Source organism: Leptonychotes weddellii, chromosome 7, assembly GCF_054177405.1.
Source record: "Leptonychotes weddellii isolate Sample4059 chromosome 7, ASM5417740v2, whole genome shotgun sequence".
Classification (NCBI taxonomy): Eukaryota; Metazoa; Chordata; class Mammalia; order Carnivora; family Phocidae; genus Leptonychotes; species Leptonychotes weddellii.
Genome location: NC_138375.1, coordinates 104,563,949 through 104,589,062, shown reverse-complemented (window position 1 = coordinate 104,589,062; position 25,114 = coordinate 104,563,949). Strand labels below are relative to the sequence as shown.

The 25,114-nt window shown below is 37.9% G+C and overlaps 1 pseudogene; it reads left to right on the top strand.

The window, feature by feature from the left end:
• The first annotated feature begins 16,607 nt into the window (after positions 1-16,607).
• The window catches only part of LOC102727702 (uncharacterized), a 28,687-nt pseudogene continuing 20,180 nt past the window's right edge, over positions 16,608-25,114 (top strand).

Sequence of the window (25,114 nt, the reverse complement as noted above, 5' to 3'; positions counted from 1 at the left end):
GCACATTCATTAAGGCAGCTACTCCAAAGGCATCTAGGAGGCCATGCCAAATTTTTCTACCCAGGACAACGTACAGGCATTCAGTGTTTATTAGCAGGACAATACAAATGTGAAATGCTCTAATTAGCCTGTGCTCATTTAGAAAAATTTTTTCCCATGAAATATCTTTAGAAATCAGATTAGGTGTAGGTCTAAAGAGGAAAAGCAAACTTGAGTAATATATTGAGCAATAGTAGGCACTCAAGAAATGACAGGATTAATTTTCTTGGCCATTGCTGTTAGGTTTTAATTTAAAGAAAACTATGTGTGATGAAATTACTGATTTAGAAGATATGTAAGATTTATAAAGCCAGCTAGAAAATAATCTGCAAGGTTACATTACTGTGTATGTGATGCAATGTTTTTTTTTATCTATTGCCTTGAGATTAAATAAAATATTTTGATATTTAACTGAAACCTCTATTAGAAAAAAAGCAGTGCTCTAAAGAAATTTTTTCCCATTCTTTTGGAAATTGAGGGCTAGGAGGGGATGGATGTCAGGAAGTCAGGGATACAGAAGGTGAAATTGAAAGATAAAGTAGAAGTAGGGCCAGGGGAAGAGGAGGAGAGTAATGTTCAAGATAAAGATAATTCTTTTATAATCTAGCTGAGAAGGAGAGAGATGAAAATGAAAGAAGAAACCAAAAGTTCCCAGAATGCTCATGGAACCTGTTAAAAGGCAGGAGGAAATGTAGGACAAAAAGAGAAGTTGAAAAGGAAGGAGGTTGGCCGAGGAGAAAAGGAGATAGGGATATCAGAAAATGACATAGAGGGGCGTTTGGGTGGCTCTGTTGGTTAAATGTGCTCTTGATCTCCGGGTCATGGGTTCAAGTCCCATGTTAGGCTCCATGCTGGGCATGAAGCCTACTTAAAACACACACACACACACACATAAACACACACACACGAAAGGAGAAGCTGCTACAGAGTGAAAAGTGTAGGTTAACAAAGAGCCAACACTCAGAAGGACACAGGCAGGTGAGAGAACAATCACAGAGAGAATTAGTGAGGAGAAAGAAGAACCTCAAGGAAAGAAGGAAAGGGGAGGAGGTGGAATATGAGAGCAGGTTACAGGTGGCCCTCCCCAACTGCCTCTGCTTAAATTTCTCCCTCCCACACGATTCCACACTTCTCTTCCTTCTCCTCTTCACCCAGTTTCAAACTTGACACCAAAAGGGAGCAAGCTGGTGAGACACTTGAAAGTAGGGCAGAAAGGTTTCAGGAGGAAGGCAGTAGTCATTATGTCTCAGGACCTTCTCCAGATTGGCAAATGAGTTTCAATTTAAATGCCAGCTTTAATTGATGCCAGTGCCCGGGCATTGAGGGGTCTCCTGGGCTCAGCAGAAAAGGGTACAGAGAGCAAACATGGAAGCTTCTCATGCCCTTGGTAATAGGTAGTGGTGTATCTGGATAAGTATTTGTCATTTCAGGGCTAGAACCTGAAATAAACTGACAACCCTGTCTCTTAAGACACTGGTTTTGTCCTTTTTTCCCCTGAAGTTCTTTTCTGGTTTAATAATGATTTTCCCAATTCCTTATTCCCACCTCTAAATATAAATAAGTTAAAAGTTCTATTTTTCAAGCATCTTGTCCCCTGAGACCTTCTTAACTATAGTCATTTAGCAAACATTGGGCCTTTGCTAGATGTTAGACACATGGTAGGGAATAGGATTAAAACAAATTATAAGATGGAGTTCCTGCACCTAAGAAACTGTAGTCAAGTGACACAGTCTGGCCAGTAATAGAGCAATTACAGTACTGCCTCAGGGGTGGAAAGCATGGTGTGCTTTGGGATGGCATAGGTGGAACATCTCACCCAGACTTGTAGGATAAGGGTCAGAGGGCAAGGAATGTCAGAAAGAAAGCAGGACAAAAATTGAAACTTGAAAGATTCCTGAAAGTAGAGTCAAGGAGAGAGGAGAAGGAAAATTGAGTTCTAGGCAAAAGAATCATGACTGATTGGGGAACAGAAAGTAGTTCAGCGTGGTTGAAAAGAAGAGATAGGGTGTGGTCAAATGATGTGTGATATGGAGCACTGGTATGTTGGTAAATCTGTTAAAAAAAAGAAAAAACAAACCCTCATCTGTAACTTTTGCCAATTTCTACGGTGTAAATATTCCCACCATGGCCAAATTCAAGCTACCAACAGTTTCTCAATGGACTTGCAAAATTCCTGCATCTTTAACAATCATTTTCCAAAGGCCAGTAAGAACTGGCTCTAGCATAGCAGAAATAAGTAGTAGCCAGATCAAAATGGATCTCTGAGTCCTGCACTTTATCCCAAAGGCTCTGAAAGATATTGAATCTGAACGTGGCATAATCAGATCTTTCCTTTAGGAAGATTGTGCCACCCACTCTGTCAGGGGAGGGGCAAGGACAAGGCTGGAAGCAGCCTCTTACCAGCCTTCTGGAGCTCAAATCTTGACTCTGTTCTTCTGTTTCTGTGAATTTGAACAAATCATTCTGTGGTCTCTTGTGTTTGTTCATCAAGAAAGTATTGATAATATTACACAGGTTGTGTTGTTGTTGTTATTGTTTGGAACAGAAAGAGATTCTATGGAAACACTTTGTTAAATGTAAAATTATTAATTCATTCTTCCTTGACTCTCACAGTCCCATTCCTTTATCTTGCCCTGTCTGCCTGCTGTTCCCATAATCTTCTTCTCTGATCCTTTGTGGTACAGAGAGCATTAAACTGGAAGCAAGTAATACATTTGTTCTTCCTTAATATGCTAATAAATAGTTCAGCCCCTCAAATAGCTACCATAATTTCTAAATAGCAAAGAATATTAATATTTCTTTTTGGGTGTTAAGTTTGAAAAGTTCTTTATAGATCTTGGATATCAACCCTTTATCTGTAGTGTCATTTGCAAATATCTTCTCCCATTTCATGGGTTGCCTCTTTGTTTTGTTGACTGTTTCCTTTGCTGTGCAGAAGCTCTTTAACTTGATGAAGTCCCAAAAGTTCATTTTCGCTTTTGTTTCCTTGCATTTGGAGACATGTCTTGAAAGAAGTTGCTGTGGCCGATGTCGAAGAGCTTACTGCCTATGTTCTCCTCTTGGATTTTGATGGATTCCTGTCTCACATTGAGGTCTTTCATCCATTTACAGTTTATCTTTGTGTATGGTGTAAGAGAATGGTCGAGTTTCATTCTTCTGTATATAGCTGTACAATTTTCCCAGCTCCATTTATTGAAAAAAAAAAAAACAAATAAGTCAAAAAATGGGCAGAAGACATGAACAGATACTTCTCCAAAGAAGACATACGAATGGCTAACAGACACATGAAAAAATGTTCTCATCATCATTAGCCATCAGGGAAATTCAAATCAAAACCACATTGAGATACCACTTTACACCAGTTAGGATGGCAAAAATTAACAAGGCAGGAAACAACAAAGGATGGAGAGGATGTGAAGAAAGGGGAACCCTCTTACACTGTTGGTGGGAATGCAAGTTGGTACAGCCACTTTGGAAAACAGTATGGAGGTTCTTCAAAAAGTTAAAAATAGAGCTACCCTATGACCCAGCAACTGCACTACTGGGTATTTACCCCAAATATATAGATGTAGTGAAAAGAAGGGGCACATGCACCCCAGTATTCATAACAGCAATGTCCACAACAGCCAAACTGTGGAAGGAGCCGATATACCCTTCAAGAGATGAATGGATAAAGAAGATATGGTTCATATTTACAATGGAATATTACTCAGCCATCAGAAAGGATGTATACCCATCATTTGCATCGACATGGGTGGAACTGGAGGGGATTATGCTAAGTGAAATAAGTCAAGCAGAGAAAGTCAATTATCATATGGTTTCACTTATTTGTGGAACATAAGGAATAGCATGGAGGACATTAGGAGAAGGAAGGGAAAAATGACGGGGGGGGTGGGAATCAGAGGGGAGATGAGCCATGAGAGACCATGGACTCCGGGAAACAAACTGAGGGTTTCAGAGGTGAGGGGAGTGGGGGGATGGGTTAGCCTGGTGTTGGATATTAAGGAAGGCATGTATTGCATGGAGCACTGGGTGTTATACACAAACAATGAATCATGGAACACTACATCAAAAACTAATGATGTACTGTATGGTGACTAACATAACATAATTAAAAAAAGGAAAAAAGAATATTACTATTTCAAGTAATGTAATTTGTAAGTATGATTTCTATCGGTGACAAAGTCAGAATATTGCTTGTATTAAAATGTGTGCTCAATTTTAGTTTCAGATTAGTGAAATCATTTATAAATGATTATTAAATGTCATAAACCGTAAAGGCTAAAACCATAAAGGTGAAAAACTCCTTTAGAGAAAATTTAAACTTCGAGTGGTAAGGTCTGGGGAAGGTTAGATTATATAAACCTTAGAGATTTTTTTGCATTCCCTAGATTTTATGATCTGTGATTGTAGAGGGTGAAATACATCAGCGTTCCTCAGCCAAGGCAATGTTGGTGCTGTCACTGTCGATAAAGCCGCAGGTAGTGCTTGTTGCCCTGACTATATGCTAAGCACTATGGTAAGAGCTTGACATTGATCATCTTATTAATCCTCACGACAAGCTATGGGTAGGCAATACTATATTTCCATTTTGCCAGTGGTAAAAGTGAATTACTGAAAGAATGTATAAGCTACTACAAATCTTATACATCTAGAAGTTGGACGGAAAACCCAAGTGCGTTTGACGCCAAGTCTGTGTTTTGAACCATTTTATCAGTGTTTCCTCTACTCTAATCATTCTCATACTATTTTCATGAATTTTTATCATATCACCTATACTTTTATTTGCTTAATATTTTTCTTTAAATTGAATGATTTTAAAAGAAAAATTCATATCACCATCATATTTGGAAAGCTTATATCTCTCAGCATAAAAAGAAGGCATATAAATAGGGGCGCCTGGGTGGCTCAGTTGGTTAAGCAACTGCCTTCGGCTCAGGTCATGATCCTGGAGTCCCGGGATCGAGTCCCGCATCGGGCTCCCTGCTCAGCAGGGAGTCTGCTTCTCCCTCTGATCCTCCCCCTCTCATGCTCTCTGTCTCCCATTCTCTCTCTCAGATAAATAAATAAAAAATATTAAAAAAAAAAAAAAAGAAGGCATATAAATAGAATAAAATGAAACAAAACTGCCCACACTTAATTTAAAAACAGAGATTATCAAGTCACAGAGATTCTAAAGTTATATTAACACCATCCTGAGACTTTTTCTTTGAAATAAGTAAAAATATTTTTTAAATTGTTAATGGGACTCTTTTTCAGTGGAAAAAAAATGTGATTCAACATTACCCCAAATCAACTAAATCTTCTTGTAGGTTACAAGGGTAGGAGGTCCCAAACTTTTGAGAACCACTGCTCTGCCCTGCCACAGGGCCATGGGCTAAGATTGCTGATGTAGAAAACATGCAGCAGCTATAATAACACTATCACTGTCCTGAGGAAGCAGAGACGAGGAGGCATAAGCATTTATCAGATGTAGTAGAGTAACACAGGAGTATTTCACTAGGTCCTGCCTCTGCCATTTACTGCCTGGTTTTATCACCTATATAAATCAAAGAGATTTAAAATAAATGTATTAAGGTCCCTTCTCCTCTATGACTTTAAATAATTTGGGAAACGATATTGAACTTGCTGCTTTTTGCAGCCATACCTAAGCGAAATTAAGAGGGACATTTCTTTATGTGTTACATTCAGTTTTGCTCCTGAAAGAATTTAAGGATGGTGGGAAATGATAAGAAATTGTTTTCAAGGACACTGAAACAGAGAAATGAGAAGTGATATTATGTTACCTTGCCTTGATAAATGTTTCTTTGCTCAGAGCTAGAAATCCCCAGAGCATTTGGTTGAGCTGCTTTCCTGAGTGGATCTTGGGATCATCCTTGTGAAGGGCACGTCAGCTCACCAGAAGCTAACAGTAAAGAAACTGATGCCCAGAGATAAAAAGTGACCTCTCTGGGGCGCCTGGGTGGCTCAGTTGGTTAAGCGACTGCCTTCGGCTCAGATCATGATCCTGGAGTCCCGGGATCGAGTCCCGCATCGGGCTCCCTGCTCAGCAGGGGGTCTGCTTCTCCCTCTGCCCTCTTCCCTCTCGTGCTCTCTGTCTCTCATTCTCTCTCTCTCAAATAAATAAAATCTTTTAAAAAAAAAGTGACCTCTTTAAAGTCCTAGAGTAAACTGGAGTCAGGAAGGAGGGGAAAAACTCCAGAATTCTCAGGTATCAGCAGGTGCCCCACCCATGGTATAATTTTGAGATTGTTGTATAAAGCTTAGACCTTACACTTTCTAGTCAGTGGGTTTTCCTATCTATTCAATGAAGGCTTCTAGATGGAATAACCTCCAGAAGGTCTTTGTTCATGTGCACTTATTAGTAAGATTTTCACCTTTCCCCCATAACGATGTCTTAAATGCCAGAGGGCAGAGTAGCTTAGGAATGTGTTAATAGGCAGTAGGAAAAAAAAATGCAATGAAATGCACAATTCTTGGCTCCATCTGAAAGGCACTGATTCAGTACGCCTGGATGGAGCTAAAGAATTTGCATTTTTAGCAAGCATCCCAGGTGATTTTGCTGTATATAGACCATGGACCACATTTTAAAAAACAGTGGTTGAAACATTAAAAAGTACAGGCTTTGAAGACAAAAGAGTCTGAGCTCAATTCTTTCATCTCTTATTATTTATATACCTGGGTCAAATTGCTTAACCTCCTCTGAGTTCCAGTTTCCTCATCTGTGAAATGGTCAATAATAATAATAATAATAATAATAATAATACCTACCTCAGGGGCTTTCTGATGATTAAATAAGATTATATTTGAAAAGTGGCTAAGTACTTAACACAAGGGATCATGTTTATTATTTATTTTTAACTATTTAAGTTTTGACTTCCATTTTTAATGATCAGAATATTCTGGACAGAGAGTTGTCTGTCATATCTTCAACAGACATACATTGTAGTTGGCTGTCAGGTCTGGTTAGAGCTGCCCTTGGGAAACTAACCCTGCTACCTATGTAGGTCTTCATGCAATTCCATTTTTCTGCTGGCATGTAACGTCTATAATACTTAGGGTGTTAAGTCACTTCTACTTAACAGAGTGAACATTAGTCTCCACTCTACTGCTGCTAAGCTGGAAGTATGCATATGTTTAGATCTTGTACCTATTTTATGATTTCTCAGTATATATGTACATAGCCATTTGTTAACCCTGATCTCATGTGTTGGACCATCCTCCCATTCTGCTTTGTATAGGATAGAAAGAAAAATATTGCATACAATAATTTACATGTCTGTCCTCACCCCTTTACCCCCAACACACACACTTTAATGAATTTATGTTGGCATACGCACTGTCTAGAATACGGCCCAGCCTGTAGCACTTGCTCAGTGACTGTTAAATTGATTAATGAACTTTGTAAATGAATTTACTAAAAATAATATGCTGTTACTGTAATTTTTGCATCCTTTACAAATGATCATTTTCTGTCATTCAAATTAATAGACCATTGAAATGTATGAATTGTATCATCACTCTAAAATGTCAGGCATTGGCTTCAATTTTAAAGAAATTTATAAAGCCAGTGCTATCGTCCAACTTTAGGACTTCCACTGAAGCATTCTTTTTTGTGGGTCCCATTCCTGCACTGAAGATATGCCCATGTATTAGCCTCTAGTGACCACTGTTGTTTCCCGACTCAGTAGTATTCCACCCTCCTCCTAACAGAAGACTGATTTTGTTCTCCGTTCATCTCTGCATGTAGCCTTGTGCCTCTAGGAAGCTGACCTTACCCACAGCTCCAGGCTGGGCCTCACTGACATGAGGGAGATACTATTCCCCTTGCCAGTGCTTAGCCTCAGGAATGACCTGAACTCCATACAGGCTGGTGGTTTCTGTCCTGGGCTCCTGGAAAAGTTTCCTCTCCCCTCATGGAGAGATGGTTTTTTCTTCTCTGGCTCCCATGGCTGGTGCTGCTGCAGCCAGTTGGCCCCTGCACCAGGAAGATGCAAGCCTTCGTGCCAAGTCACCCAGTCTTGAAGGCTGCTCCACCTCTGGACTTCCTGTTATGTGAAATAATGACTCCCTTTCTGATTCAGATCTCCTAATTGAGACAGGAGGCTCCTTTCAAAAGGCCACTTTGCAAACCATGTAAATGTAGTGGTTCTCAGGTTTTTGTGGCGAGGAGGGGTTCCTAGGGTTTTGCAAGCTGCTAAGGGGTCTGTATGCACACTAGGTATTGTTGGTAGACTGAGTAAATGAAGATACAATTTCTGATTCATGAAATCCTAAAAATTATTTGATAATTTAAAAATAGGGTGCTCTGAGAACACCAAAGAGTAACAAAACAATGGAAATTCACTTCTGGGGAATAAAATTTATGTTTCAGGGAAAGTCCTCAATTAATAGTCTGGACTTCTCCAGTCCCTCTATACAGGGGACCTCAAGCAAAATATTTAACCTTGCCTAACTTTAGATGCTTGTTTGTAAAATGAGAAAAATACATCACTGATTTGTCTTTCTAGCAGTGTTCTGAGAGGATAAGATGAGATACAACAAATAAAAGGGCTTTGAAAATACAAAAGCACATTCCACATGGAAAAGGTAATTTTTGTTATGATATTATTGCTAGAACTAATAATTTATTCACTATGCTTCCCCACTCCTGCCCATCTCCAGATTGATTCTTTGTCACCACTTTTCAGGTAGCAATTTGAAAAACTTGCCCCTTTTTTAAGTATGCCAGTTTTTTCATTTACTTCTAATGATAATACATCAGCATAAAAATGTCCCTTCATCAAATCTTGAAATCCTAGCTTATGCTAGACATTGTATACACCCAGAGGATTATAGCAGATTATTCCTGCCCCATCTATAAATTAAAGACTCAGTAAAATGACCACATCCTCAGTTCAAAGACTTCTAATTCACAGGCTTATTATCTAGGATTGGCACTTAAATTTCAGAAGGGAAAATTACACATGTATTTTCTACAAGAAATTCTGGGAGGTCTGGGAAAAATAAACAAAAACAAAAGGAAAATTAATTTTTTTTAAAAATGTAACTTGAAACTGAAATCACAAAATAGAATACTGAGAAACAGAACAGTAAGCCTTAACATCCACAGGCTTGGGAGGACCAGTGGCATGAAGGTCAGGTGTGGGAACCTTGGCAGATGCACGCAGGAGGAAGGGGAGGGAGATGACAGTTCATAGGAGCTAAAATGGGGGCAGGTATGGTAAACCCTAGAAGAGTGCAGCCATTATGAGACAGTGCAGCTGAATCAAACTAGGCACAGAAAGATAAAGCAGAAATATATATGAATCCATCCATCCAGACATGCATACATACACATATATCGTACCTGGGATTTTTGTAATTACAGCCTAGTAGTAATACTAATAATATGGAATATAAACTATTGCTAAATACACAATCTTGTACTTTCCTTATGGGCCTGAGGCTTAGACAGGGATTATTAGTATTTTTACATGAAAAAAGAAAATGAAGCTCAGGAAGACTAACTGGTTTAACTCAAGTTGCAGAGTTGGTCATGTTTGAATTGGAATGTCAGTTGATATCTCTGGACTCAGTCCAAGGCTCATGCTCATTCTACTCTCTGTCCGGGATCATGGAGTCTCAAATGTTTTCAGGAATCTTAAACTGATATAGTCTAACCCAACTTCGATTTAAAGACTAATCCTACATCTTATTAATTAGTTGGTCATGTCATCATTTTATACTCTATAGAAATACAGTTACTGTAGCCAATGGGATATATCAATTTTTCACCATCCCCCTTACCGAACAAATGTTCACAATACTAATAACACAGTAATCACTCTAGTACCTTGCTTTCATTTTTTCTAGCTCATAAATAATCAGGTTTTGTACCATTCTAATGAAATAAAATATAAAATAAGAAGAAAAAAAGCTTTGGGGCACCTTGGTGGCTCAGTTGGTTGAGTGTCTGACTCTTGGTTTCGGCTCAGGTCATGATCTCGGGGTCCTGGGATTGAGCCTTTCATTGGGTTCCATGCTCAACGGCAAGTCTGCTTGGAATTCTCTCCCCCCCCCCCCCCCGGGGCTCTCCAAAGAAAGAAAGAAAAGCTTCAATTGCATAACTCTGGAGAGGAAGGAACAGCACATTGGATGCTGATGCCCAGCATTGACAGTGACTCACCATGTGACCTTGGGCAAGTCATTTATTCTTTCTGTGCATCAACTGCATCATCTATAATGTGAGGGAGTTACAAGAGATAACCCTTGAGGCCTTTCCTACTCAAAGGTTCTATACCACTCTCAGGAGCTGAATGGAGGTGATTATATCTCAAAGCAAGAGCACAGAACAAGTGGCTTCTGGAGGTTTTTTCCTTTCCCTTGTGATTTTCCAGTAAAAAATAGCAAGGGTTGGATAGAAGTCTCCATATTCACTGATTCTTTTTTCAGTGGTGGTGATTGATCCTGCTTCTCTAGGGAAATGTCGAATGTTGATTTGGCTTAGCCAAACCTGGTTAGGAAAACCCAGGGTACTCTAGGAGGAAAATTTATTTTATCACAGTAAACTTTCAATACCATTAACAAAATCTTTCCTTTCCTGAATTCTGTCCAGATTTACCTGGGATCTTACTTCAGTGTTACTTCATTCCTTGTTTCTCTCCTTCCATTAATTATATAATTTTATTCAAATCTACTGGGTCATACACTCTGGAACATTGGATGTGGCTACTTCATACACTGAATGGATTATTGTTCTACCATATGGGCCACTGTGGTACAAAGACGTGATGAGTAAGGGTGAAGAGGCTGATAACATCTTAGCCTCAAGCAATAATACAGAACTGAATTTCTATGCGCTTCAACATAATGATGGATCAGACTCAGTGCATTTAACTTTCTGTATTCCTTGCCTAACTTAAATGTGTTTGAGGCATACTTAACGTACAGTGTTTTGGTGTTTGAAACCTGAGTTTCCTGGTTTTGCCCCTTGCTAGTTATATTAAACCCAGACTAGTCAAATCATCTGTGCCTCAGCCACCCTCAACTAGAGAGTGAGATTTATGATCTGTGTGGTGTCAATTTCACAGAGCTTTTGGGAGGCTCAAATAGATGACGTGTCATATAATTCCAAGCATAGCCTAGTTAACTTCAGTGGGATTTAATGACTGGGAGAGGCTGGAACTTGGAACGTCATCCACCCACTTGGATGGGACAGTGGCGGGCAGGGATTCAGCTGCAGCTGATGCAGTTAGGAATTTTAGCCAGCCAACATAGTTCAGTATTTCCAAGAAGGGTAGAGTGAGAGGCAGGTAGTAGTTAAGGTAGACTGTCTAGCTGACTAGTTAAGAACGTGTCTCTTCAAGTTTCACAGACCTGATTTCACATTTTCCACTTACTGGCTGTGTAACTTGAGTAGGTATTTAGTCTCTGTGGCCTCAGTTCACTTACCTGTAAAATGAAAATAATATTTTTCCTACAGTACTGTTGTGAGATATTGCATATAAAGCACTTAGCCATCTCCCAGACACAGAAAATTGTATTGCTGTTATCACTAAGCCTTTAGCACAAAGGGAGTTTAATGTTAAATTTTGGGGGAGTGGTTTCTCATGGACAAAGCCAAGCATTATGGCAGGAAGTGGAGAGGACATTACTTGGGCATCCCATCAAGTGACAGCATCAGAGAACTCTATTAGCACATAGCTGTGCTCTACCTCATGTTCTGGGCTGTGGGGAGGTGGAGAAAAAGCAATGCAAATCCCCAAGCTTAAAGCGGCTAGCAGTTTCCTTAGGTAAATAAGACCTAAGGCCAAGCAGAAGTCAAGTAAGCTGCCTAGGCCCCTAAGGGTGAAGAGTGCCTCAGGGAGAGTCCTGAGAGTGCTAGGCTGGGGTGGATCTGAATCAGGAGCCCAGAAGCCTCAACAGCTCGTAGAAGAACTTAGCAACCCAGAACTAGCTGGTGTCTGATAAAAAGATTCTGAAGACCTTTTCAAAACTACAAGGTACTAGACTTATGTAAGATAGTATTAGTTATTAGTGGAAGGAATGTGGACTCTTTCTTTCCAGGAGAAAGAGCATAGTAGGCAATGTTTGAAATAGGCCTGTGATGTCAGACAGACACCTGCAAGGAAGTACTTGCTGGGGAAAGGGTTTACACGGCAGCTAGCCAGCCTGGGAGGGAGTTGCTAAAGCCCCAAAGATGGGATTATCATGAGATACTCTTCCCAACTACAGTTTCTGTGTCTGGGTCTGGCGAGAGAAGCTTGGCTTTCATTCTTCCTCTGTTCTTTTAAAGGAAACATAGACTTTGACTCTGCAGTGAATGAAACTACATGGATAGACACTGGCAAACACATGTCTTAGTTTTCATACCTCATACCGAGAATTTTAAGTTTCATTAAGTACAATTCCTTTATTTGACAGATGAGGAAACTGTGATGCAGTCAAAGGAATTTCAGCCTCTTAGCTGTGTGACCTGTAAGTCACTTAACCTTCCTGAGCTATTTTCTCCTGATAGGAGAAAGAAGAGAATTGTGTCAATATAGTACAGTGTTTTTGTTTTGATCAAGTGAGATAATTTATGTGAAAGCACTTATAAACGGTAAAGTATACTTTGTAAGTAAATGGTTAATCAGTGGGTCAGATTCTGAGATACCATAAATCTGGACTAGGGGATCAGTTTCTTTCCTATTTCTGGGAATATGTTGACTGGTATTAGCTGTTTGCTTCCTAATTTAATGAAAGGTCTAAATCCTTGCTTTTTCCTGTCTACTCCCTTAGGGCTGTGTTTCTCAAATGTCATAGTAATGAGAATTACCTGAGGAACTTGTTAAAAAGCAGGTTTATAACCCTTTCCCTAGAGAGTCTCAGTTAGTAGGGTGATGTTAGGGCCCAGGATTCCAGTGCTGGGGGACCAAGGACCTCAAGTTACAGAAATATAAACTGAAATTTGTCCCTGGTGAATGAATTTGCTATGAAATGCTTGGTTGTACAGGTTGCAAGACAAGAGCCCAAAGCTGGGAAGTCTGGAGACCCAGACTTTATTCCCAGCTCATGTACCAACCCAGTACTTAGTACAAAGTAGGATTTCAATAAATATCTACCTTAATGAATGGATGAAATAACTTGTCCTGTGATCTCGTCTTGTGCTACTTCCCCTCTGCAGCCGTCTCTCTCCTCATCGTCAGAACTAGATAATCTCTAATACCGTGTCTAGCTTTGCGTGCCTTTGACCCTCCCAACTCTGAGGCCTACTGTGGAAACAAGTAATAGCTCATAGAAAGTTGTGTAAGCATCTTGAGAAGCCATACTTATTCTTTCCAGAAAATAAAGGTTTTCGGTAATATAATTTAATTGTCAATTTGGCATCCTATTGAGTTAATGCAATTTGTTAGTGTGGCTGATTTCATTTCAAAGAATGTCTAGCAAAAGGGAGGTTATATTGGTTAATTTCTTACATTATTATACTTAAATTTTAGAAATTTAGAGATAACTCCTTTTAAAACTCCCATGTTTTTCTCATGCTATCAGTAAATGAGTGTGTTCTGTCCCTGGTTAGTCCATGTTTGTCCAGATCCTTCTATCTTTTACCATAGCCTCCAGATGGTTTCCCGGGCTCCCCACTCCATTCTATCCTTTTGTTCTACTTTCACCATTCTTTTCCCAAAACACCTCTTTTTTAAAAAAAAAAAACAGCTCTCTTATTAGGGTATTGGAATGACTTTCAAAATGCCTCATTATCTCTCTAAATTTCCAGCCCATCCTCTTCTGTCATCACTCCTTTCTTCAGCCATCCTGGAATCTTGAACTTGTGATTGTTCATCGTGCTTCAGTTCAAGCTGTTTTCTCTGTCCTGAATGACCTTTCTTTGACTCTGTTTATTTTTCTTCAAAATTTAAAACCTAGTTCAAATGTCACTTCTACTTTATGGCCTTCCTTGGCTACCCAGCCTGAATTAAGCTTCTCCCTCTGAACTTCCACAGTACCTTTAAAAGAGTATGATTCCACCAGGTAGAAAAAGAGAGGGGTCATTTCAGGCAAAAGAAATAGCAAGAACGAAAATATAAATTAAAAAATAATTAAATGGTATAAATTTAAACATTACTACATATAAATAATAAGAATAGAAATACTAATAATATGTGCATAGACCAAGCTTATATAGAATAAAAAGAATATAATGAATACTAATCTTAAGAAGTAGCCTATACCCAAATATACTGAAGCTCCTAGATCTCATGACCTTCTCTTCCCTCCAAAGATAACCACTGTCCTGAATGTGCTGTTTGCAATTCCTTTGCTTTTTTATACATACATATAAAAGTTTGTTCCTTATATGACATCTAGGTAATTCGTTTTGATTTTTGTATGTTTTGAACTGCATATAAATATTATTATACACTATATTCTTGCCACTTGCATTTTTTCTTAATGTTTTATTTGTAAGGTTTTATCTATGTTGATACGTACACTTCTATAAATATCACATGTTAATTGCTCTGTACTATTCTACCATGTGAATAAATCACAACTCACTTATGTAAAGCTCTTGCTGATGAATATTCATATTGATTTATTTTTTCTTTTTCTCCTTTTTTTTTGTTGGAAAAACTGATATTTGAATATTTTTGTACATGTTCCCTAGTGTAGAGGTATGAGAGTCTCTGACATGTTCATCTAGGATTTGCATTGCTTGCTCAGGTGGTACATAGATCTTCAATTTTTCTGGATAGTGTTGTTTTCCAAAGTGTTTCTGGAAATGTGTAAAATTAGCAATTGGTAATTAGTCATGTGTTTAAGAAGACTATTGGGAAATAAAGCCGGAAAAGAAAGTTGGAATCAGACTATGCAGTAAGCCAAGGGGCCAGGGTGTTTCAAAGGAAGCCATCACTTGTGAGACCCTATAGGTTACTTACCTTCTTTGAACCTTAGTTTCCTTTTCAGTAAAATGGGGGCAGTAATGCCTTCCTCACAATATTGTTGTGAAGACCTTGGCATGTGGTAATAAATCAATAAATTATTAGGTATTAGTATCAGAAAACATGGTGAACTGGACATGATATAAATAGATTTATATTTTAGAAAGCTAATGGCCCCTGGGTGTAGAATGAATGTTTTCAGGAAGATAGGAAGCTATAGTGGTCATCTAGGTGGTAAAAAAAAATCCTCATTAATCTTTTAAGATCTAATTCGGGGTTTCTCAACTTTGACACAATTGAAATTTTGAGTTGGTTAATCCTTTGTTTTGAGAGTGCTGTCTTGTGCTTTGCAGGATGTCCCTGGTATCTACCTACCCAATGCCAATAGCAATCCCTCTCTCTCTCTCAGTGTGACAATCAAAAGTATCTTCAGATATTGCCCAATGTCTCCTGGGGGACAAAATTTCAACCATCTGAGAAACTTTGATCTAATTCCAATGTCAACTTATCCATGAAGACTTCTCCTTTAGAAAGAATTGTTCTCTTCCTACAAGTGCCTTTTTATGGCATCTGTCACATTTGTAATTATTTATTTGTCTCCTTCTGTACAAGGCCACATTCTTGTAAACCACATTTATCATCATTTGTAAGCACTTAGAACCTAGTGGGAACTAATGTAGATTTTTAAAATGTGAATTTTCAAGTGAATAATTCAACAATTATTACTGAGCATATCCCTTGTCCTAGAGACTGTGTCAGGTGTTGTGCTAAAGCTACAATATTAAACAAAATGGCATGGTTCCTGACCATGTAGAATTTATAATGTAATGGAAGAGAAGGAATACATATGTAAACAGTGAATTAACAAAATAATTCCAGAGATGATAAATGCCATGAAAGAAATCCAAATGATGTTTTGACAAAAAATAATCAGGGCCTTTATTTATTTTAGGGCCTTTAAGTTTTTCAGGGAAAACAGTGAGGTTTAATTTGACACATGAAAATTGAGGTAAGTAAGCTATGGAAAGAACTAGGAAGAAGAGCTTTCCAGGTAAAAAAACTAACTCAAAATTCTTCAGTTAGGGGAGTTTGTGATATCTGAGAAACAGAGAAAAAGGTAGTACAATCAGAACCCAGCCAACACAGGTGAGAGCAACACAGGATGGAGATGAAGAGCTGGCAAGGATGAGATCATTGTTGGCTGTAGTAAACAATTTGTATTTAATTATAAATATAACGGAAATCTGTTGGAAGGTTGCTTAGGAAAGGAGACACATGACCTGGTTTCATCTAGGTCTTTGGCCTGAAGCAACCTAGTTTACTTCTCTGAGCCTTGGACCTCACAGAGATGTTGTGAAGATGAAGTTAATTAACATGTGTGAAGCACTTCAACAGTACCTGGCATGTATTCAATGTGTCTGTATTATGATTATGATTACGATTTTGATTATGATTAACTTTTTAAAATGCAATCTGGCCTTTAATACTTTGACAATTTATGTATACAGAATAAGTTGAAAGGGGGTTATAGGTTAAGAGTGAAAGTAAGACAGCTATTTAATATTTTAAAAGTGAGGCAAGAGACCTTGGTGGCCTGATCTAAGGATGTAGTAGAGATCTACAGAATATCATATTAGTTCTTGATCATTCGAAGGTGGATCTTCAAGAATGGATGATGGATTGCATGTGACCAGTGAGAGAAGTGGGAAATCAAAGGCAGATGCTAGGTTTTTGGCATCTCCAAGTGGGAGAATGGTGGTGTCATTCACTGTAATAGCACTGCAGGTGGAGGTCAGGTTTGGGTAGGGAAAGTCAGGAGTTCTACCTTGAATGAATATAAGCAAGTGAGCAAACATGCAAGCATTAGTAATGAAGTTAAAAATACAGGCATAGATTTGAGATTTTATAGATAGAACCAATAAGATGTTATTATCAGTTATATGTAGAAAGATTAAAAAATGTTAAAATGACTTCTACATTTTTAACTGGGGAGGGGAAGCTCTAACTATAGGGAACAAAAGAGGAGGAGACTTGGGTGTGAGGAAGAAATAGTGAGTTTGGTTTTGGATGTGTGAGTAATAATGGCTGATGGAGAGTTGGAAGTCTGGATGAAGGGGAACACTGAGATGGAGACAATGATTTGGGGTTGACATCAGGTAGCTGAAACTTAATGGGTCAGGAATTAAACTGTGAGACATACCAGGTGTGAGAGCTAGGCAGTGAAGGAAGGAAAATAAAGAAATGAGATTGAGGAAGAATGTTCAGTAGGAGCATAGCTTAAGGGAGTAGTGGCACTGAAAGGAAAGGCACAGGGTTCAGAGGAAAGTGCAACAATCATATCAAATGTTTCTTAAAAGATTTATTTATTTATTATTCAAGAGAGAGCGAGCATGAGCAGAGGGAGAGGCAGAGGGAGAGAGAATCCCAAGCAGACTCCATGCTGAGCATAGAGCCCGGTGCATGGGGCTCAAACCATGACCCTGAGATCATGACCTAAGCTGAAACCAAGAGTTGGACGCTTAACCAACTGAGCCACCCAGGCGCCCCCAATCATGTCAAATTTTTATGAGAAATTAAATAAAACAAAAAAAGAATTTATTTTTAAATAGCTAATGCTCAATATTTTTCAGTCCAATTGTAAGAAAGGAGCTAAATTAGATTTGGTGAACGCTGAATGAATGAGAGGCAAGGAAGTAGAAGCCATAAGTAGACACTGCCCTTTGGAGGACCTTGGGAAGACGAGACAAGGGAAAACTGAGGGAGTAACTTACAGAGAAAGATAAAGCATGTTTGTGGGTTAAAGGAAGAACATCCTGTTGTGGTGAGAATATTAGAAGGAAATTTGATAAGGCAATGCACTGAAGACGTGGGAGAACTTGGAATACAGAGGAGAGGTGGGAGATTAGCCTTGGAGAATTGTCGTCATCCTTCTCCTAAGGCAAAATGGAAAACAGAAAGGCTGACTGAAACTGTAGATGTATTTCGAAGTAAGAAAAGGAACAGTAATAGAAATTAATGGCCATTTCCATGACATTAAGGGGGGTAATGTTTATTTTCATTCAACAAATTCTCACCTTGCATCTGATTTTTTTTAAGACACCATTATGGGTACCACAGCATGGAATATACCATATAGAGAGAATGAGGCAGAAAGAAGTTAAATAAATGGTCTTGGTTCAAAGAAACCAAGTAAGTGGAAGAATTGGAATTTAAAATTAAATGTGCCTGAATTTAGAGCCTCTTTTCTTAAATATAAGCTATACCCCCACATGAAAATAGCTGACCTTTATTGATTGGTTTGGAATTTTGCTAAGAGAACTGGTAGAAGCTCAAGATTATGTGTTACTGAAGGTGAGTTGGTACCTGATATGTTCAGCATTGAATTTAGGTTGGAAGAGAGAGAGAGCAAACTAGGACAGGATATTCAGTTAGCAATAATAGGAAGAGGAGAAGGAACTTTGTGTGTGATGAATGTGAGGAGCAAGATGAAAGTTAGAGAGTGGGAAAGACAGAAAGAGGTAATCTGATCAGAAAGGGCACTTCAAGTTTTGCATCTTGGGGGTGGAGAATATCCACGTAATGGTGAGGGCTGGAGTGTGGTTGTGTCATATAGGTTGTTATGGTAGAAAATTCCACAAGGAAAGCTAGGAGTACTCTTAGAACATGTAAATTGGGGGATAAAACAGTGCAGGGCAGATAACCCCATGTACCTTAATAAAATCCAACGGGTGTATCTGTATTTTATAGAGTTGTCAAAGATAGATAAAATTTTGTGGATTATATTTTCTTCAAGGAGGCAAAATGTGTGTGTATAGATTTTTAGAATATTTCCTTTCCCCAGATATGGTTAAGCCATATGGCATGCAAAGGGTAAATTCTGAATTATTTGGAAAACTTGACCATATTGAATAACTAATTCTCTTTAAGGTGTTGGCTTACTGACATCATGTTCTTTAAAATTATTCCTACTACTTGTATACTCGCTTAATGTTCTGGCCCAACTGTTTAACTGATTCTTCTGTCACACATGGCCAAGTTGGCTATGTGTCTGTCAAATATAGTGCCAGTATGTGCAGGAGTCCTCAGAATCCCAAGAAACATCTCTGTTCTTTGGTATTTCAACTGAGCTGCCCTTCTGCCATGTTTGGTAAGCTCTTCCCTTCTTCAGATAACTACTCAGGAAATTCCCACTTGCATTCCACCTGAGAGTTCCAGCTGCTTCCTACCCACTCAATATTTTTAATAGCTTCCAAAATAGCTTCTGTCATCTAGTTTTTCTGTCTTGCTCCTGATATAAGTACAGTTCCTCAAGTAATAAAAGCAATAATAAATACATATGGTACAGTTTTCAAAATGCTTCCATTGGCACGTTTTTGTCTTCACTTCAATAATGTGAGAAAGCTGGAATTATTTTCACTTTACTGACTGATGACAGAAGTCAAATGATTGTCCAAGGTTGTTTACCTTAGTAAATAAAGGTGACCAGTGTGAAAACCTAGGTCTTCTGAAGTCAACGTTCACCACCAAGAGCTTCATTCTTTTAAAGAAATATGAAGTTTAGAGTTTGAAGGAAAAGATTTTAGGAATCATCACTTGCAACTTTCCACTTATTGCTAATATCCCATCCTCAGTATCCTTGCAGAGGATCTTTTGGCTCTACTTGGCCTTTTGCATTTTCATATGTAATATAAATTCAGCTACTCGTTTTCTACAAAGTGTCTTACTAGAATTTTGAATGCTATTGAGCTGAATTTGTACATTAAATTTGGGAACATTTTAAATTTTTGTAATTTTGTGTCTTTGTATCCATGAACGTGTTGTATTTCTCCATTTATTTCAGTAGTCTTTAATTTCTTTTCAAGTATTGTTTCATAGTTTTCGTAAAGCACATCTTTCATTATATTTATTCCTAAAATTTTTGTTTCTGATGCTATTGTAAATGGCATTACATTTTTTTTATTTAAAAAAGTTCTTTCTAAACACTTCTTAAATTTATTTTTTAATTTAAGTATAGTTGACATATATTAGTTTCGGGTGTACAACATAGAGATCTGGCAGTTCTACGCATTACACAAATCTCACCAAGTATAGTCACCATCTGTCACCATACAAAATTATTACATTATTGACTGTATTCTCTATGGTATACTTTTTATCCATGTGACTTATTTATTTTGTAACTGGAAGCTTGTACCTCTTAACTTCCTCCACTTATTTCACCTATCCCTGCACCCCCTTCTGCTGACAACCACTAGCTTGTTCTCTGTATTTATGAGTCTGTTTCTCTTTTGTTGTTTTTTGTTTGTTTGTTCATTTGTTTTGTTTTTTAGATTCTACATATAAGTGAAATCATATGGTATTTATCTTTCTCTGTCTGACTTATTTCACATAGAATAATATCTTCTAGGTCTGGTATGTGGTGGCAAAAGGCTAAATTTCATTCCTTTTTTATGGCTGAGTAATATCCCATTGTGTGTGTGTGTGTGTGTGTGTGTGTGTGTGTATCTTTTTTATCCATTCATCCATCATTGGACACTTACGTTGCTTCCATATCTTGGCTATTGTAAATAATGCTGCTATGAACATAGGGGGGCCTATGTCTTTTCAAATTAGTGTTTTTGTTTTATTAATAATTGATAATTGACATTGATAATAATTGGATTTGGATCTACCATCTTACTATATATTTTACAAGTTTTCCCTCTTGGTTTTTTTTCCTTTTTCTCATTTTCCTGCTGTTTTTGCATTGAATAGTTTTTATGATTCCATTTTTGCTCCACCATTATTGGCTATACGTTTTTAAAAAATTTTAAAGTTTTACTCTAGTGTTTTCTATATACATTTTAAGCGTTTGCAGTCTATGATTAAATATGTCAATAATTCATCATGTAATAACCTTACAGTAATATATTTTCATTTCCTCTCTCCAGTCATTCATACCATTGTGGTCATGTTTAATTTCTTTATATATAATAAACCCACAAATATATTTAACTTTAGGACATCACATTGTTTATTTTATTTTTATTTTTTTAAAAGACTTAAATTTTTTTAAAGATTTTATTTATGTGAGAGAGAGAGAAAGAGAGTGCAGGAGCAGAGGGGAGGGGCAGAGGGAGAGGGTGAAGCAGACTCCCTGCCAAGCAGGGAGCCCCCCCATGGGGCTCGATCACAGAATCTTGGGACCATGACCTGAGCCGAAGGCAGACGCCCAACAGACTAAGCCACCGAGGCACCCCAGGGCATCACATCTTTTAAAGTTATTAATTTTTAAAAATGTTTAAATTTGGGTTTGGAAGTTAGTAAAAGTGAAATCTCATCTCATTTCATTCATTTTTTATCCAGGTATCATGGACTAAGTTTGACATTTTTCCTCATCCTTTAAAAAGATAGGACTTTTTCCTTCTATGATACATTTTTGTTTTGTGAGATGTTAATATTCCAATCTAATGATAATATAGTGGTTAAGTGATTTTAGAAAATGCTGTATACCTAATTTTTCTCTAGGGATTTCACATGTACATTAGCACTTGAAAGAAGTCCTGCAGCTAAAGCAAAGTTATTCAATTTGTTTAAATCAAGATTGTCAAACCACATTTGACCCAAAAAGCTTTTCTGTAATGGTACAAATGGTAAATATTTGGTCTTATATGGAACGTACTTTGAAGGTCACTGCTTTAGAATATATAAAAGATTTTTATTTTTATTGTTCCTAAATTCAGAGGCTAAATTATGGATCATATTTCATTCGATCATCCTTTCACATTCTCCCCCTTAAAAATAAATTGAATGCCTACCACGTGCCATAAATTGTCATTTATACAAATAATGGTGAAGTTGATCTTTAAATACAAATTCTCTGCCTTCAAACTTCAAATCTGCCTTCAAGTACTGTGCTTTTTCCACAGTATGGCAGGGGCCTCCATTGAAACTTCTTTATAATTCCCGGAATTTCTAAGCCATTATGGCATGAAAAGTAAAACCCAAACCTAGTTTTTTCCTTATTCCATGACCCTGAGTAAATTTCTTCCCTGTTCTACAGAGCGATTTTCCACATCCGCAATCCTCAATGTAATTCTCAACGTACTACAAAATGGTCTCTGAGTATTATTCAGTAAAAGATGAGATTCCCACAGACCTCTTAGTATATAGGCAGTTATTTTCTTTTTTCATTTTCTTTTTAGATATAATTTTTATACAATAAAATTTGCGAGACTTAAGTGTACGGTTTGATGCATTTTTATGAATGCATAGACCTGTGTAATTACCTTTCAGATCAAAGTATAGAAATTGCCTTAAAGGTTTCTTTGTGCCTCTTTATAGTCAATGCCTTCCCCCCTCCCCCTCCCCAGCCACAGAGGTTACAGTTGTTGGAACTTCTATCACCACAGAACTGCTTCATTTGTCTGGAACTTTATATAAAAGGAATTATATACAATGTAGTCTTTTTTTTTTTTTTTAACAAGCTTAACCCACTCTATTCTTGTATAAAAACATTACATGGTGGCCATGTAGTCTTTTGTATCTGGCTTCTTTCACTCCACATAATGTCTTTGAGATTCATCCAAGTTGCTACCTCGTGTTTTAAAGTCAGTAGGGCTTCAGTCTCTTAATCAATACAATGAAAGGGGTTGGGCTAGATGGTCTCTAAGGGCTTCTTGAGTTTTGACAGTAAGTGAGACGCTCTTTCCACTGTTAGGCAAGAATTAAAATGCAGGAATTCTGACCTGAATCAGTTGCCATGACACCATAACAACATTGGGAATGACACCTTTGAAAGTGTAATCCAATGAGAGCTTTCATGTTGCATATCTGGGCTGGGAACATTTTGTGCACATGTGTTATGTAAGGACAGAAACCATGTTCTATCTCAGGATGCCTTCACTGACTTCTGGGTCCTCCCCTATTCAGCATTTTTTCTGTGTGACTTACTAAGTTGAATTGCCCATATTACACTTTTAAAAAACTGTTGATAACAAGCTAGAACTCTAGTGAAAAGCTCCCTCCTAATTTCATTTAGAAATCCGTATGTGTAGTGTTGAAGAGTTTAAGGGGTGCCTGGGTGGCTCAGTTGGTCAAGCATCCAACTCTTGGTTTTGGCTGGAGTCATGATCTCAGGGTCGTGAGATCAAGCCCCACATGGGGCTCCGTGCTCTGAGTCTGCTTGAGATTCTCTCCCTCTCCCTCCCTCTCTACCCCTCCCCCTGCTCGCTTGTGTGTGCATGCGTGTGTGCTCTCTCACTCTCTCTCTCAAATAAATACAATCTTTAAAAAAAAAAAGAGTTTAAGAGTCATCCATGGTGTTAGGAAAACTCATATTCGAATCCTGGTGCTTCACGTCTACCTGTGTGACCTTGGGCAAGTCTTAATCTCTCTGAGGTTGTGTTTCCTCGCCTGGAAACAGAGATAAGTCTAGCTCCCTCACAGGGCTGCTGTGAAGAGCCAAATGAAAGAACGCATGCAGAGTGTTCACCGTGCCTGGCACATGGGTAGAGCTGCGTCTAGGATGGCTGTTAGCCTTGACAGACTGCAGAGTCACCTGCATCTACACTGTTTCACTGAACTTCCTTTGTATGCCAGTCCCCTTTGTTCACATTTGCTGGGACAAAGGTGGGCATAAGCAGTGGGTAGGGAACAGCCACAGAACTGTTAATCAATCCTATGAAGAAGAAAACGTCCAATAGAGAATGGAATGGGACAAGTAAAAGAGAAGAGCAAGCACTGGTCTAGGGGATGAGAAATGAGTTCTAACAACTTGTCTGGTCACAAAACATTTCACAGTCCTGACTGAAGCACTAAATATCATTGGGGATAGCAAACTAGTTGAATGGTTTAGAGTCTGTGTTTTTCATTCAAACCCTGTTCTGCCACTTATTCTCAAATTCCTCAAACTCTCCCAAAGGAAATTTTTGTTATATGTGAAAACAATATAATATAGAAGTTAAAAAAATGAGGCTGGAGTCAGACAGGGGTTTGAGTCCTGAAATTGTCATTAACAATATCTGTACAATATGATATAATAGATATAATACATATACAGATATAATACAGATATAATATATCTGTATGGTATGATACTGGTTAATTAATTTCTCTTCTCCTTGGCTTCCTGACCTATAAAATGTTAGTTGTCATGAAGCTTGGTTAACATAAGAAGAACACTTTTAACAGTGCCTAGTATGGAATAATCAGTCAACAAATGTTAGCTGTTATTCATGAAATGGGCCTGATGATACCCACCCCTTCAGGTTGTTGAGGGTATTTAAATGAGACACCATAGGTGAGATGACTGACATAGATATAAATGATACTTTGAGTCCTATTGTTATAGAAAAATTACAATGTATAAAAAGAAGTCTGGGAATGTGATCAAGGATGAGAAGATTTAAGGAAAAATAAACACCATCAGCACCAAATTAATGGATTTGCTATTTTTTTTAATGGGAGCATAAGAAAAAATGAGTGAAAGAAATTATGTTTGTGGTTTATGTGATCTATATAAAGCAATGCTCTTACTTTTGCTCTGAAATAGGGGAAACCAAGCAGAAATTCTCAAGTAACACAATAAATAATAATAATAATGACAGTGATAATACCAATAACAATAACCATGAAATACATCCTCAGGGAGTGAAATCTGAGAAAGAGTTCTTTAGGGAAGGTCCTTGCTTTATGGAGCCTATTCTAGTGGGGAAGACAAATAGTAAAGAAGTAAACAGATTAATAACAAGAGAATTCTAGTTAGTGATTATTCTACAAAGAAAATAAAATAAACTGTCATGAAATGACCAGTATTGGGGATGCAGTAGATGGAGGGTCTGCTTAGAGTTTGTTGTAAAAGAAATGTCTGTCTGAAAAAAATATATATATTTAAGTTGAAGCCCATATGGGAGTCAACCCCTCACAATCTAGGGGGTGAGCTTTCTAGGCAAAAGGTTAAACTCATGAGATTCTAAGGTAGCAATGAGTTCGCATGTTGGAGAAACAGGAAAAGGGCTGATAGTAACAGATTATAATAAGTGAGAAGAAACAATAGTACAAGTTGACATTGGAAAGATTCATTAACATTTTGTAGGATGGAACTTAAAGTCTGGATCTAATTCCAATGTGAGGTCTGATGGAAAACAATCAGAAGCTCTGAGAAGGTGGTTTAATTGATCTGATTTGTATTTTTA